Consider the following 16,938-nt stretch of genomic DNA (forward strand, 5'->3'; position numbering starts at 1 on the left):
ACGCTTTTTAGCAGGACACAAGAACAAAAAATAACAAAACATAACAAAAACAAAGGACATCTGGTAATGGCAAATATAGTATTAAAATCGATGGAATATTCGATGTGCAAGGATCCCCGAGGCATTGTCAATTCAGCATGTTCCACAAAGATATTTATAAAACGTGAGTTTTATGATGCGCTTATCATCGCATGTGGAACGATATTAAACGTAATGATATACCTAGTTGATTCTGATACTACGGCGTATTTAGTATTAATACTTCAAAGGCTAAATTTTGTCAGAGCCGATTTCCCACAAAAATATAAGCAGCAATACGCTGAAATTCTCGTAATGCTCGTTAATGGCGGTTTGTATTCACCTTAGCGTCTAATTTCTCTGACCTAGATATTAATTAGGTAATTGCGGATTGTCCCTAAAAGCAGCAGCATCTTTTTGAAAAAGGAACAAAGATTTAATCTTACTCCAAACGGCTTTTCATGCATACAGTATGCATTCATGGTTGCAACACATACTTATTTAAATATTCCAATTACGTTGGTGCATAGCAGGAAGATTGCATCTGTTGCGCTTCATATTTTATGTGAATTTCCCCGAACACGCAAGCAGCATGAGCCCGCTTGTGGTCAATCACTTTGCTAACTGCACATAGAGTGCGATTATAATCCTTTGTTTGTTTGGACGATTCGGTCCAGTCTCGCCCTACTGCTTAGTGCTTTGAAAATCATTCGTTACACGCTTACTGATTGCTTTGTCATGATTATACTTTAAACTCTTTACGCATCACGACCACATAAACACTTTTAAATCGGAGTAGCAATCAATTTTTTCGTCACTAGTTTTCGCGTTTTTGCCGGAATTTTTAATTAAGAAAAGAAAATTAATTTTTGTTTGAGAGAATTGAGATATTTCAGTAAGAAAAAACCAACAACAAAGTAAGTCTGAAAATGTGAAACAAACATTTTAGATAAAAGTATGGTTTTATATTGTACGAACCGTGAATCGACACCATTCTTTAACTTTTTTGTGAACAGAGTAGGTACCTACTTACATAATTTTAATAACTTGATCTATAAAACCTATTATTTATAAGCCCTTTGTTCAAATTTCGCCGAAACAGAATTAATACCAATTCAATAACTACTTCGAAAGGATGAATAAAATCAGCGAAAATTACGACTTACACGACTTTATAGCCGATTTGGCGTTTCCATTGCGCGCAATCCTCCAATACACCACTCCAACGTCGATGGCTCTCGCTATTCCGCAGATTACATTATCGCAATTAATCCACTCAAATGCAATGCCGGACGCGTCGGCGAACGCCCATTGTTAATCGTTTTTGTTCCGTGAATCGCCTGCCACATCATATATCGGAAAACAAATGCCGCAAAACGCACCACGCAAAACCCGAAACCTGATACGGTCGTAACGTGAAACCCTACACGTACCTAATCACGGCCATTCACGGAAATTCCATTTAGCCATTGCCCAAAAAGTCGCACTCTTCAATACGAGGACGAGCTGACTCTTAAACAGCCTGTATCCGCTTTTGAAATACAATTTATCGCCTATAGCGGCCCAAGAGGCTTTAATTAAACACACGTAATTGACTACATACTTACGATGAGGTCCTGCCTGTTTTAACAATTAAGTGGTCAATTAAAACGTCTCGTGCACATGCCGCAGCGGCCGTTTTGTTATTGCAATCGGCATTGTCACGTCCGTCATGCGGACTATGTTAACGGGTTGGTCCCGGGACAGTTTGATGGCGGCGGCACCAATGTGATTTGCTATGCTTTATTAAATTGCCGCACGTTCTAATTAGGTTTAAAGTTGTGTTAAATACACTTTTATGGTAGGAACACCTACTCGCTTGTTGAAATAGTAGTTTTTATCGATTTTGACTTCGTGTTCTTCAGCGAACATGACGGGGGCATGTTAAACATTTATCGTTGAATGACACTGCATATTTCCTGTTTGAAGCGCGTTAATATTTAATTGCCATTCAGTGGTTGTAATTATTTCCTCTTTTGAGAGAAAAAAAAAACGTTTTACACAATATCACATGTGGTACTTCTGAAAGATGTAAAAAAGCATATTTTATGTTTTGTCCTTTGTAGCGTCTCTGTCGAGTTTTCAAGGAACTGCTCCTGTTTTAAGATATTGGACAACAATATGGTGTGTGTACCACATCCTAGTCCCAAAATACTATAACCCATGACCCTGTAACTAATCCAATTGTATTTTTTCCTTGATCTTTTCAAGCATTCATTGAACAACTTTCTTTCTATCGAGCACATGCCAACACAAAAGTTAGTCGAGTCCGCTACGATTATTACGCTGAAATAATAAACAACAAAATACTTTCTTTGCTCGTATAAATAATTAACGTCACTGCCAAAAAGCATTTTCCTCTCGATGTATTTGCTTCCAGCTATACTTGTACGTGGTATCAATTAGGCGGAATGTTTTTGTGATTCGCCTTGGGCCATCGCACGTAGCAGACACTCCCTCGCTGACAACCTGAGTTGAATAATTTGTGCTTTGTCAAAGTTGGAGGGACACTTTTTCGCGCTGTCTTGCAGACGGCTTATAAACGCGTGTTTGTCGAAAAATATTACGAACCTTGGATCATTTTCCGCCGGAATACACTGGACGCACGCGCGGTAGCGCAAGTAATTAAGTGGGCGGAGCATATTGAATCAAACCGATCGGAAAAGTGATCCCAAAACGTAATTGAACACTAAATAATTTATTTATTCAATCAGCTATGAATGAATATTATATTCGAGGCGAAAACAATAACAATGCCCGTAATCATAGCGAGGCTCGAGTCTCGAGGCGTTTAATTGTTACAATATTGTTTGTAAATTAGTTAAAATTAACATTTGATGAATGCGAGGGATGCGGTGCGGGCGAGGGGTGTACATTTAATAGAATTTCGGTTCGCATTGTCGCCGGCGTGCATGCACGTGCAGGGCGCGGGGACGGCGCGCCCGCAAACCGTTCACCGCTCAACGCGTTCGTGTTGGTCCCGCCTTCGTATGCAACGCGGCCGAGGAACACGCGCACGGGCCGGAAATATGTAACGTATAGTCGTAGTAGGTGTAGGAAGCATAGAGACTCGGGGGTGTAGGTAGGCGCGGGGCGACGACACGGCGGGGACGGCGCGCCGGTCGCTCGTTATCATAAATCTCGATATAATTCATTAAGTCTCGCGTGCCGCGCAATTACTCGCTCCTTATTACATACGTTTACGGTCCGCGCGCCGACGAGCTGGGGCGGAGGCGGGCGGGCGCGTGAACTTACGGCCGCAATAAATGTGCGACAGTTGCGCGACGACCGAAGACTGCGCGCGATTTGGAGCGAGGCGTGCGGAGCATGAGGAAGGTCGGGTTGGGCGAGTACTTGGCCCGGGCTCAGGGGGTGGCGACTTCAGGCACGATGAACACGGTGATCACGACAAAGTCGCGTCGAGCTCGGGCCAGGAGTCGTACGTTTCGAGTGCAATCACGATTGCACCCTCTTTCGCTCGTGCCCTGCCAGGCATCGTATGTTATGAACAAATAGGAAAACGATTAATGAACAATTCGATTCTGTAAATCCCAATTGAATTTTTCTTATTATATTCCCTCGTGTACGATTTACGACTCCCCCAAATAACACGCACACATTGCTCACCAAAATCATCATATACAATGTGTTCAAAGTATATTTACCAAATAATTACTTCATTTCAACTTCGATTTCTAATACAGTGTAGATCACCTGCAAGCACTTTATTAATTATTATGGGACAAGACTGGAATGGAAACGTCAGTTCGTGTCTAAACAATCGGGGTGCATTTTAATTACGGAAGGGTCGCGACGTCAAGAAACGCTCTGTCAAGGAACGCTGTGTACAAACAGGCGCACAGTTCATATTAGCATCCCTAAGGATGTAATATTTCGATATTACAATTTCGCCCACCCCCGAGCGTACAATAACGCGACGCACATCGTAATCGTGTCTTCGGGAATTAATGAAAACGGAAAATTAAATATCGGCTAGCATGCACGTTTGTTCGTGCGAAAGCAATGGGGTTTCCCACCATCGTATGTGTCCCGCTTCAACTCGCTTCATAAGCGAAGGGTTCGATAATGCTCATTCAATAAGGTTGCGGCCGTGTGCGATCGTCCACACCTAAGGGTCGTAGCATGCTCGCACTAACTGGAGCGACATCGCATAGAAGGGCGGCCGAGTGCATGAATCCTGCAACAGTTTGCTCCAACTCTTCCATTCACGAACAACTCCAACAACACGGAACCACACTGACAAATTCAATTTGCGAATTTATTTATCATCCGGCACATTCAGATCAAGTGTGTGTGCTTAAACAATACAAACTGGCTGCGGTCGCCCAGCCACACGCTCCAAATGATTCCAATCTTGTGCGGTGGCACCAGGTCGTGTATATTCGATTAATATTTGCAGCGGGCCACCAACGAGAGAGTTTTAGAGGAAATCTAGTTTCTTTGTGCAAAAACACGCTGCACGCATGAAGATGGCAGATAATTTCGAAATGCTGAAACGAGCCAGGAGCAGAGGAGCGAAGTACGCCCAGAAGTTTCGGTTCCGGACGATTGTTGGCACTTAATTGCATAGAGGTATCGCGCCCGAGCCTCGCGCTCTGATCCGGCGACATCCCTATTCAACTCATACAGCTCGCAACAAGCGCCGAGCACTTCGCGCGACGATATCTTAGACTAGTTTAATGGAAAATCTATAGTACCCGCGGGGTGGCTTCACCTGCAAAAGGCCTTGCGCGCGTAGAATGCGAATTGCCCGTTTCGCACACACTTTACTTAGTTCGCCTATGCGGGTATTTAGTTAGCGCGCGCGTGCCTCTTCGTTTTATCTACTTATTTTCCATTTATTCGCCCGCGCGATGTTTACATCGGCGGCGGCGGCAGGCGTTCGGATGTATCTCTTTAACGCAATTTACGTGTGACGTGCGTTTACAAGCGGGTTACGCTGATTGCATTCAGTTAATAGTATTGTTTATGCGAATGCTCGAGAGACTTGAGCCGCTTGCTCGCTGTAAGCCGCTCACTTGCAACTTAAGTGTCGAGGCGGTGAAATATTTGAGATAGTCACACGCGTACTGCTTGAATGTGCTGAAAACGGCGATAAAGCAAAATCTTAAAATTCAACGAAAACAAATTCCGAGATTAAAATCCATTCAAACCTTATTTTAAACTTTACAGGATCTAAACAAAATCTTAAAATGTCTTAAAACTGGAATTACAAATATGAGTGCATTAACTGTTTCACCTATATTCAGATAAAATAAATGGCAGTTACAATGTAACACTTTGCAACACAGAAAAATCCTTTTTACTTTGCTTCCAACGCTTGAAAAAAAAATTCAAGCGTTGCTTTGCATCCGTCGGCATTCCAACGCGTTTGGACATGTTTTTAATTTGGCGCGGCTCGTGTTTTGAAAATTTCCCTCTGACGGCGCCGGCGAAAAAAAGGGTTGCGCACTCCCAAAAACAAGCAGAACACGCGTTCAACAACGACAGCGTGAGTTCATTCGCTCGATAATAAACATACACAAGAAGTAGCGTGGCACGGCTTGCCGGGGCCCGTATCGCACGGGCTCTCATAGTGGAGGCGGTCGGAGTTAACAAAGTAGCTAAATCATAATTAAAAGTTAGAATGAGAAAGTTTCCGGGCCAGGAGCAGATGCTCTTTCGGCGGGCGCGCGCTCTCGGGCTCTTGGCGGCTGGGACGCCAGCCGCCCCCCTCTCACCCCAAGGCGGTGGCAAGGCGCGCGGTGTGCTTCTTCCATTACGCGCGGATGTGCTGTGCGCCGCCACTTGTTCCGCTCGTTATTAATACTTTGTGCGGGCGGTGTGCGCGCGTAATTAATTTCCGCTCGAGCGCGCGCTAATGAATTCAATCAGGTATCGGCGACGCCGATGAGCCGATTGTTTTGGCATGGTGCGAGGAATGCGATGTTGATGCATGCACGCGTGATGAGATCGTGCGTTGAAGTGCGGAGTTTTGACTAAAACTCAAGACGAGCGAGGTTCCGACGAGGCTTTTCACACATATATCCCGCGCTGCGAGCAGCAAGTTTCGCAATTTTCCGGCGCCCGGATTTCAAAGGCAACCTGCGGGCAAACAGCGTTTAAATTGCTCTTTTAAGACATTTACTGCGTCGCTCGCGGCCCGCCCCCACGTCGAGCACGAATGCCACTCACTGCGCAAATGTTTTATTCGGAGAAAAACAGTCGTGCGACTCGAAAATTGTGCGCGCGCGGAAATAAACCGCTGGTAATTCATTGTCGTGCTACTCGAGCCGGGTAGTTTTTCATTGCGCGCTGCTGTTTCTTGCACAATGCAATTGTTATGTGTTGTGCAGCGAACAAGACTACTGCTTGTTATGAAAATCATTCCGGCGCTCGACATGCCCACCCACGACTAGAGAACACAAGAACTTCTTATTTTAAAATAAATTATACATCTGGGTAAACAATCAATTTCGTTCTCATCCTTGAAAGCGAAAGAAGAAACAACAAAAATACTTCTCATATTGTCGCCGTGTGCGAGCACAATTCTATGTTTTTAATTATAGCGAACGTACCTGGGTCCTGAGACCTGAGCAGGATGTTTGTCAAATAACTTGCGGCAAATTTAATTAATTAAAACTGGATTTACGCATTTGTGTGCTCTGTGTGTCTGTGTGGTGGGTAAAACGCGCTCGATTAAGCCCGCCGACATATGCAACGGCGGCGCATCCTTGTATCCCTGACGAGCGCATTCAATGAACCGTGGCCGGCGATAAGCGGCAGCACGTGAGCCGAAACATCTCCGAAACGGCCGCCGCCGCCTTCGCAGCCGCTTTACAAATCGCACATCCATCTAAATGTATCAGTGTTTCTGTTTTCCACGTACGCCCCGCAATCCGCTATCTTTCATGTGGAGCACGCGTTCGCGGACCGGAATGTATGTTGCGAAATATGTATAAATATGCTATGCGTTTTTTTACGCTCCTCAACGCCCCATTTTCGCTACCATTTTCGCCATCATCTCGTGTTTCGTCTTCGTTGACTCTCTATCGTACATTTCGGTTTATGTTGCGTTCTGTTTCCATTCCAGATCAGGACTTGAATTGTAACAGATAATTACAAGCTTTCGAAACGTAATTTTTACGCACCTAAACTAAATAACTGTTATTTCACTATTCAAACACTAACTTTCCAGCCACTCTACAGCAAAAAAAATATCTACAGATTCTCTTATTGCTTATGTAAAGTAAAGCCATTCCTGCGCCTGACAGATGTACTTCCATCATTCACCCAGCGAGCACATTCTGGGCCCAGACCAAGTATGCTGTAATCGTAATCATAAATGCGCCAGATAGAGCTGGCTGATGCGATCGCTGTGCAGCAGTTAGGAATAATAAATAATCTAACAATAAAACTAGCAAATTATTTACGGTGCGCACGTGATCGCATTATTTAGCTAGCTTTGCTTATCGCTGCGGTTGCAGTGCCATCTACATTTTAATTAAATAAAAAAATTGCATTCGCAAGCGCAGGACCTCGGACGCCTCGGCTGGAGACTCATTCCGCTTCGAGAAGCTCTAACAAGATTTTATTTGACATCCAGGGACTGGTAAACAAGTGTTTTATGCCGCCACTCAAGTTTTTACTCTTACAAATTCAGCCGTCCGCGATCACTCATTTTCTTTTTTTGGACTGTCTTGCAAGAAGTCCACTAATAACATTCAAGCTATTAATGTATAAATGTCGTCTTTTTTCATTCGGGTATTCTTCAGCCATAAGATATGACGAACACATACGACGTCTGGATTATGCTAGGACTATTCAGGATATAAGAATCGAGGATATTTTGAGAAGCAACGAATTTGGGCGCGACGATTCATCTTATTCAATGATCGTTCTGGAGGAATGAAAGGACGATTCTTTCGTCGCTTATTTGTTGATATACGGAATCGTCCTGGTTCGGATGAATCCATCGGAGGCTTCATCCGAATGTATCGCGTACTATATATAACTAGTCATTGTCGTGCGTCGCTTCTGATCAAGTTTGGCTGACGTTTCCTGCGTCCTTGCGTTCGTTTTCCTGCCTACGCCTTCGACCTTTATTTCGCGGTCTTCGCTCGCAAGTTTGCTCTCCGCAGTCTTCTTTATTTGGTTTTCGTGCTCGCTCGAATTTCTGAAAGTGTTTTTTACTCGCACGCGGTTAGTTCATATAGCCAGCCGAACATTATGCCTTTTATATTGTATAAACTTATTTCGGCGTCCAATTTGTCTCCTCATTTTTTCATTAGATCTTTTTTCCTGGTTCGCTTTTATTTTGTTGGTGTTTTTACCGCGCTGGTTTTTCGATTCAAGGCGTGCGGGCGTTCAGATCGTGGTGTAACGTTTTTGCGGCTCGTTCATACAAATTGCGCCGCGTACAAAGCTGGAAGGATGTTGCGAAAGACGTTGTTAGCCCCGCTGTACTTTTTGTCGCATCGCACTATCTGTTTAGGATTCGATAGTGTTGCTTCGCCTGTCCTTTAAATATCCTTCGCTAATTTTGGATGTGACTTTGCGTCTTAACTTGAGGTTTTAGTACCGGTCAAATTACAGAACCGGATTTAATTGATGGTAATTAAGCGTGTATTTTGTGCGATTTTTTGCCTTCGTTACAAGAAAGTAATTTTTTTGTACATTTGCTAATTCGTGTTGTTGTGTAGTAAAAATTATTGGGTTATGTCGGGATGCGGTCCTGATAAAATGCAAGTTCAGTTACTTTTTTCGCGTCGGTTCGCATTACGCGAAGTTTTAATAGAATTCAATGACTACTAACGTTGTAAAAAGACACGAAACGCTCGTACACAGACAGACGCCGTCCCCGAAACGGGCATGCCGCCTCGCTCGCGCGTTTAGTAATTTCTGTTTTGTAACTTTCTTTGTTTGTCCTTTCTTATCGCCGGCGCTCAGCACGCTCGCGTCTTCGGCGCGTCGTCCCGCTTCTTGCTTTTCCCAGTTTATTTGTTGCAATTTTTTGCGCGCGGCATGTGGCGTGTAAGCGGAGCGGCGTTTCTCAGCGCCGAAAAGGCGATCGCGACGAGACTTTCAAAGCAAGAACAAGACCAGCCGAGCGCGTAAAAAAACGCCGCGCGACAATAGTCAATGACAAAGAATCTAATAATGCGCGCGCCGCCCTCCGCGCCGAAAGCAATAATGAACAAGTTTAAGTTCTAATTGTTTCGCGGACGGAAAAGTTTCGCCATTACAAATATAAAATAATGAAAGAAACATAAATAGTCGATTAGGTTATTATGGCGAAAGTTTTCGGTGCGCTTTTCTTCGCGAACTTTTCGCCGAACGGAAGTCGGTGTTGGAAACTTATGATGCGCGTGTCGTTGAATATGTGGCTGTCATATTTTTACGCTCGCGAATGTTTTGCTCGGCGCGTCGTTTTCAATTCCCTCTGATAGGGAATTGTTTATTGTGCCTGGTGCTTACAATAAACAATTCGGTATCGTGTTGATGATGTCGCCCGGGTGCCCTCCAGCCGAATGCAATATTTATGCCGGCAAAGTGAACGAACAGATAAACGTTGTACTCTCCGGAGAGCGCGCTGCGACTAAAGGGCGCGCTCCCCGACGTTCGGGATGCGTCCCACGTGGATTCTATCGTTGTGCTGCTAACGGCAGCAGCAGGAAGTCGGGAAGTCGATGCATCTCCCGAGTACGTGTTACACGCGTGCGGCGCCGGCACGCGCCTAAATCAAACCTTCGGCCGAAATACGCTGTCGAGGGCGAAGCGCGGATAAAAAATAACGAAGAGGGGCGCTACGGAAAAATGAGCAAGAAATAAGCGAAAGTAAACGAAATGATCGAACACTGCTGTCAGGTGTAACAAGCTGATAGAAATTTATGTGCGCGCTTCTTGTTTTTGGATGCGCGGTGTCTTTTTTATTTGATTTGTGGCCAATTCAATTCGCCCCCTACAACTTTCATCTCGTAAAGCAAATGTACAAAATCTTATGCTACACATGTAATGTTTTTTTCGTTCTTTTCGTTAATTAAAACGTTACGTTTTACAGGTTTGCAATGAAAATTATCAGCAGTTAACAGCAGATAGTTCCTGGAACCTAATTGCGCGATGACGCAGATGCATATTCAAACGGGTGCAATTAAAATTTCGGTACGTAACAAATAAATTTCGGCTAATTAAGATCGCATGCATACTATGCATGCGAATGGCGTTCGCCTCCGGTGAGTAATGAAGGTAATTTTGGCGGCGCTCGCGTTTTTCGTTTACTGCATTAATATTAAGTCGCTCGACGACAATGAGGTGCATACTGGCGGTTCTAAGTCTCCATCATAGGATGACGAGTATACGAGTATAACAACGAATTACCTCTGATATTATAAAAAAATCCGCGTGAAACTGCAGCGCGCATAAACCTGGCGCATTGTCACATTGTCTTTTTTCCTCGATTTTCATCATGTCGGCTGAAAAGGTTTAGAGCAAGCGAGTATTAACGTTTTATGTGTCTCCTGGTGTTGGAGTGCAGGCGCGCGCTAGTTTCGCAAGATGCACAAATTTTCTTCGTTCTTGGCTGTTTAGCGGCGGATAAGTCGCGCGAGGGCCGCGCCGAACAAATTGTGCGGAAATTGTGCGCGAAAATATTACCCCAAAAAGCGTCGCGACCGCAAGCTTTTTACCAAGATTTAAAATATGCAATTGTAGCGCGGAAGCGCGACGCGCGCGATGCAACCGAATAAAATAAAATATGCATTTCGTGCGACTGCATTAATGTGAAATATGTCCCCACTTGCGCGTTACGCCCTGATTTATTCCCTACTTGCAGTTCACATTCTCACTTGAATTCCGTGCTTAGTATGCGGTGAAAATTAACAAATTTATTAAAAAATTATAATTAACCGTAATCTTGACATCACAATATCGCAACTTTGCTGTGTTTTGCTATTTTTTTCTTTCTAATTTGTTTAACTTTGATTAAAATGAAAAAAAAAGGCAATTTTGCTCATCTCAGGCTTTGTTTTGTGGTTCCTAAGTTAATTCATTCTTAATTTTATTTTTAAAATTATATTTTATTAAAAATGCTTCAATTTTGAAGTACAGGGTTATCAAACAACTTGTGAGTGGAAAAAACCACCTGAAAAGAAAAACAAGGTAAAATGGCTTTCGGCTGCGTGGAAAAAAGGAAAATCTTGTGTTTATTCTATAAAATTGTTTGATCTCCCGAAATAAAAACAATCATCCCACAGCAAACACGCCGGCATGACAGAATAAAAGCGAAATTGAAATTCTAGCCCAAATTAAAAACCGATGTCAGGCCACTCGCGTGTTTGTTTATTTTCCGTCTGCTGCGTGTTTCTTTAAAATAAATTCTGTCGCTACGAGGAGTGCAACTCTCACGCGCAAGTACAAAAATCGCACACGACAGACAAGCCCAATACGATTTACATTAAAAAAGGGCTCAATATAAATGCAAATTCTGCTGCAATTTCCGATTTCGACGCGCTGCTCGCATTACGCCCTATTATTCCCATTATCCCGACCATTTCCTTCCGCGCAATAATCCAAACACAATTGTTAACGTGCATGCGCGCGAGGAATGCATTTTCGCGCGCGCGCAAATAATAACGCGCTTATTTTTCCAAAGTGCGCACATTTCGGCCGTGGAAAACTAATTGAAACACGAAGCGCATGCACGACTCGAATATCGCGGAGCGGGCGTAAATTTCTAATAGGCATCGCAGGAATGGGAGCGGGCTGGGCAATGTGAGCACGTTAATAAAATTCGAAACTTTCCACTTAAATATGGGAAATGCGCGCGCGCGCCGAGGAGCGAACTTCAATACGGGGGCCAATTATACATGCAAACATCGCGCGCAATGTGTCGCAACTTCACGCGAGTACACAGGTACATAACGCGAAATTACTCCCCATAAAATTTCTTCGCACATTCATCGCACCGACCTCATTGCCGTGAATTTGAACACGCGGATGGAATCTCGGAGCGTGAAACATAACTGTAAACATTGCGCTCGTATCGCGGTTCGTGCCGTTTGATGTTCGGACGTCTATCATGTGTGCTCGTCGCGACGCTGTATCATCTCGTTAACTTTAATATTAATTTTAATGGCGGGGTGACCGCCCGTCCCGGATTTTGTTCGTTGAGTTTGTTGTGTTGCTGCGGTAGAAATAGGTCTTTACTGGTATTGTGCGTGTGTGTTGTGAACGCGTGCGTGCGACGCGGCAGTTAAATTTAGTTATGAAAATTATAGTTTTCGAAATTCGACCGCCCGCCTGTCCATCCGAATGTCCGCTGGCGGCAGGAAACTTAAATTACGTCCTGCTTGCGTTCGGCCCCTCGTACAATCACTTAGTATGGAGTCTATTCGGGGAAAATCCACACCTAACTGAAGAAAATATCGATTTGAACCACGTATCAACACCGATATAATTTAAAAATAATTAATTTTCCATATCGTAGTTTGGTGCGTTTTTATTTCGAAAACTTCGTTGCGCATAATCGATAAAAAAAGTTGCGCCCAGTAAACATTCTCTAAGACTTCTTTTGATCGAACTTCGATTGCACTCGCTTGTTGCACAAACTATGAACGGCACCTGGTCGCATTACTAAAACATGAAAATGGAACGTGGAAAACACGAATATCTATTAGAAACTGTTTCCACCGTAAGCTATTCATCAATTTGTCACTTTTCTCAGCAATAACGATCCTTCTTCTTTAGATACTAACTCGTTCGATTTGACCGGTAGAATAAACCAACCTATATTACTGCATTCATAATGTTCATTTGACGAATTAAAAATGAAAAGGTCATGAATTAATAATCTAATATGAGCTCCTTAATAAATTGATCCGCCGACTACCGAACAATGCACTTTAACAGCCGCCTAATGGCATTGGAAACATTTTTGACTCGAAACCAGACGTTGCATAATGACAATGAAGTAATTAATCAATTAATTACAATAAATATTGAATCCACCCGCGCGTGTGAAGGCCTGACAAGTATGACGAGTGTTACGTTATATGCAATGCGCTCGCGCTGTCCTAGTTTCCATCTTGTTGGTAATAAACGTGCATATTGTTCATGTATAATTGAGTTTGCTCGTTCTTGATATGTAAATAATATTAGCAGTTTGGTCATTAAATAGATGAAGGACGTGCTCGCGCTATCGATCAATTTTAGATTCGTGTTGCATAATGAAATGTGTCACATCACATTGTGTCATGCACACCACAGAATGGAAATTTATATTATCTGTTTTTGAAATAGAGCGTCGATTAATTGTATTCAAAAATTTTACCTATTAATATAAATACATAAAAAACATTTCTATTCATAAATATTTGTAATTTAATCAACATTCGCATTTATGTTTATCAAACCTTTGTTTAGTGCTTGTCGAGCTGCTAGTGTAATTGATTACATCTTGAGATATTGTCCAATTAGGTTTCCGACATCATGGGAAGATCTAAGAAGCGGCTAATCGCGATACGGTCAACCCGAAGTCCCGCTGCTCATCGAGCTGAGATTAATCAATCTGTAACAGAAAGGCTTGCTTGAAACGTGTCTGAGATCGATGGTGAGTTCTCTAATAAGTTGATATTTTATTGAAACTAAAAGTTTCCAACAAGTAGTTAAGAAAAACGAACAGTGATCGCGTCGAATCGCTTTTGTAATTTGCATTCCTAGTCGAATTGAAGTTTTATTGCCCGCGCACATTGTAATATGCTGAAACGGAAGTTCCATGCAACTTTTAGCGTAAATTGTTGCAAAATTCACGCCGTCGGCGGCGATTCGCGTCGCATCGCACTACCAACTCTAAGCGAATCCGTTTGAGTAACCAATTATTAATCATTCAATTTGCCTACGCTTGCCTTCAGTCGAGCATTAATAATTGCACCTCTCGTCGGACTTTATTACCTCTTGGCAATTGTATGAATTACAGCAATAAACCTGGCGGCCCATCCTGTGTCCCGGAGCGTGATAACTCGACGAGCGCATTGCTTCCACTAACACAATCGGAGGACGAATTCTCACGGATATTATGTCCTTCAAGCGACTGTCAGGATATATCATCGTCGACTAGGTGGGTTAACCAGTTTTCTTGTATTCGCCAGGAAAACAATGTTCATACACTCCGTTTTCGCATTTGTGCCTGCCCTTTGGAGTTTTGCGGCAATGTAACCGGATGCATATTCTAACTTATATTGGTCGTGTTTTGGGGGTAATCGCAGCATGTTGAAAGACAAGCTGCATTCTACGTTCGCTTCGCTAAATCCGCGCACACGGATGATTCCTCAGGGCGGCGGGGTTGTTCGCCAAAATACAGCGTATTGCTGGGCATACGTTATGAGTCCTTTGTGGGAGAAATCCAAGCACGCTCGCATTTGAGGTCAAACCAATGAGTGCATCTCGTAATCGACGTGCAGCAACTCGTCTTGGATCAGGCGCAACTATTAAGCAAGCACCTTTGGCCACCGGCATGCACACTTGGTCAACAAATGCGGAACTAGTATTTGATGCCTTTGTATAAAGGATGAAACAGTTCAAGCTGGCTGGGATCTAACACAAAAAGCAACTTTAGGAAATATAAACCTAATATTTAAAGCAAGTTTTTCACCGCGTACAAGTGTAATGTCTTATACGACAAGCCACCATCAAGAAGAGATTAAGTCGATGTACCTATCAAGATTAAAACTCGCACATTTGTGTCCCTTGGAAAACTCGGCGCACTCTTTGAGATTCTTCAGTGCATTGTCGCCGAACAATAAGTTGTCGAGGTTGAGATAGCAGAAAAACAGGGCGTCTCGTCGCCCGCGCGCGATGAAGAACTTCCTGTTGAAAATAAAACGGGCGCGCGTCACGGCGCGAAAAGTGATGTTGTTCGCGTGCTCGCGACGGGCTTTCAACCCGAGAACAGGTTGAGCCACCGCCGCCACCGTTGCCACCGCGCGCGTTCCTGGAAAGGGGTACTCAAAAGTAGAACTTGAAAGCGGGGGTGACGTGCGGAAGGCCGACTGCCGCAACCGGCGGCGTCGTGCTGCCGATGGGCGAACAAGTAAGTACGTGTTAAACGGCAATATGAAACATCATTTTCGCTTTTCACTTCGCCGTCGCTTCCTTTCTTTTTTATGTCCGGCGCTGCGTCTATTTTATTCCGTGCGCCTGCGGTGATGGCGTAGTCTTGCACGCGCGGCAAATACGCGCGCCCGCCGCCGTCAAAATGCCATTGCCAAATAGAGTGCCAGAAGCGTTCATCGCCGTGGCGTTATAGGAGTTATCAATGTTACCGTTTCCTATTTTTCCCGCGTGCGCTTTGTTTTTTTCATTGCTGGGTTACTGTTGTGCTGCATGCGCCTCCCGCACTCACATAGGTACAGCGAGCGCAAAATTTCATCTTCCGCTACGCAAGACGCGAGGCTCTTTCATGTTCGCATCTCATCCACATCCAGCAACAATTCAAGCTACTTTTTTCCGGGTCTTGTTTTTTGTGTTGTTCTTTGAACATTTTCACATTACGTACAGCGAGGGAAGTGAAATGAAATGATGAAACGCGTTTCGAGGTGGATCTTTCTTTTGTAATCGAATTTTTCTGATTGTTGGAAATGGAAATGTTTCATTAGTCTGCTCCTACTGAAAAACTCTAATCAAAAATTTACAATATAGAACAATGATAATTGTTTGTATTTAATAGAATAGCATTGTAACAAAGCCAGTGTTGGATCATTTTTTATATTTAATAAGTTTGTGGTTAAATCTTTAGAATTTATTTTTTAATTTCTGGTCCAAACGATTTTCGGTAACATACAGTTTAAGAACAATATTGTTTCCTTTTCAGCAGGAACGTTTTGGTAAAACATCCACACTTCATTCATCCGTAGCGCGCGCGTTCGCCAGAAAGGCAAAGATATGTTCCTGTGGTATTTTTTATACTTCCTCCGAACGTGTGGCCGTTTGCGGGCCCGAGGTCCGTTGCCAACGTGCGTGCGTTCCCAAACGCCTTCCGCTAGCCGGGCGGTGGCGAGCAGCTTCACGTTTCCGGTTTGATTCGCGCTCAACTCGAAGCCGGGCGGTCGTGCTCCGATTGAACGCGAATCGAAGAAAAATGTGCAAATATATTAGGAAATGACTTTTATACAAGGATCGCTTCGAGCACATTGTAGCGGCGCGCGGCGAAACTGTAATAGAATCGTAATTTATTGACGAAAGGTTATTGTCGGGTCGCTAATAAAATTAAACTCGGGTCCGACGGCTCATTCCTTTCGCCTTCGAAAGCCGACGAGCGGAGAAAGCAGCGCGTATATATCTATATATTTTTTATATTGTAGTCGCCGGCGACCCTCTTCCGCACTTGCAAGCGATCATAATATGTAGTATCGGGCGTAATAAAGATGTCCATTGAAAAGGTATTTGTGTAAAACGTATAATGTGGCGGAAAAAAACGACCGGCGGCGGCGAATTTGCGTCGCGTAGCCGGGACAACGCGAGTGCCTCGCACGTACGCGTTTTTACGTTTCTCGTTAGGCAACCGACTCCTTTCGTCCAACCACTGTATCGCAGCTCAGACCACCGCCACGTCGGTGTGTGCGTTTACATTTTTCTCTTTATGGAGATATAACTCATTCTTCGCAATTTCCGTTGTGCCATTACTTTATAAAACGTATATATGCGTTTCGATAAAAAGCCGCTCGGCGCCCGCTACTTCAGTTAGACGGGAGCGGTAGCAGTGGCGCGAGACACGAGCGCAATAATGGACGATGCGCGCAATCTTTGTGGCGCCCGCATTGTCGCGTTCGGTTTCTCTAAAATTCACTTTGGGAAATTGAAAAAACGAGCGGCGAGCACGACGCGCCG

The sequence above is a fragment of the Atheta coriaria genome, unplaced genomic scaffold (assembly GCF_025399875.1).
Source record: "Atheta coriaria isolate IRGN ID8LTWV9N9 unplaced genomic scaffold, Caltech_Dcor_3.1 hic_scaffold_1_pilon, whole genome shotgun sequence".
In the NCBI taxonomy this organism is placed as follows: domain Eukaryota; kingdom Metazoa; phylum Arthropoda; class Insecta; order Coleoptera; family Staphylinidae; genus Dalotia; species Dalotia coriaria.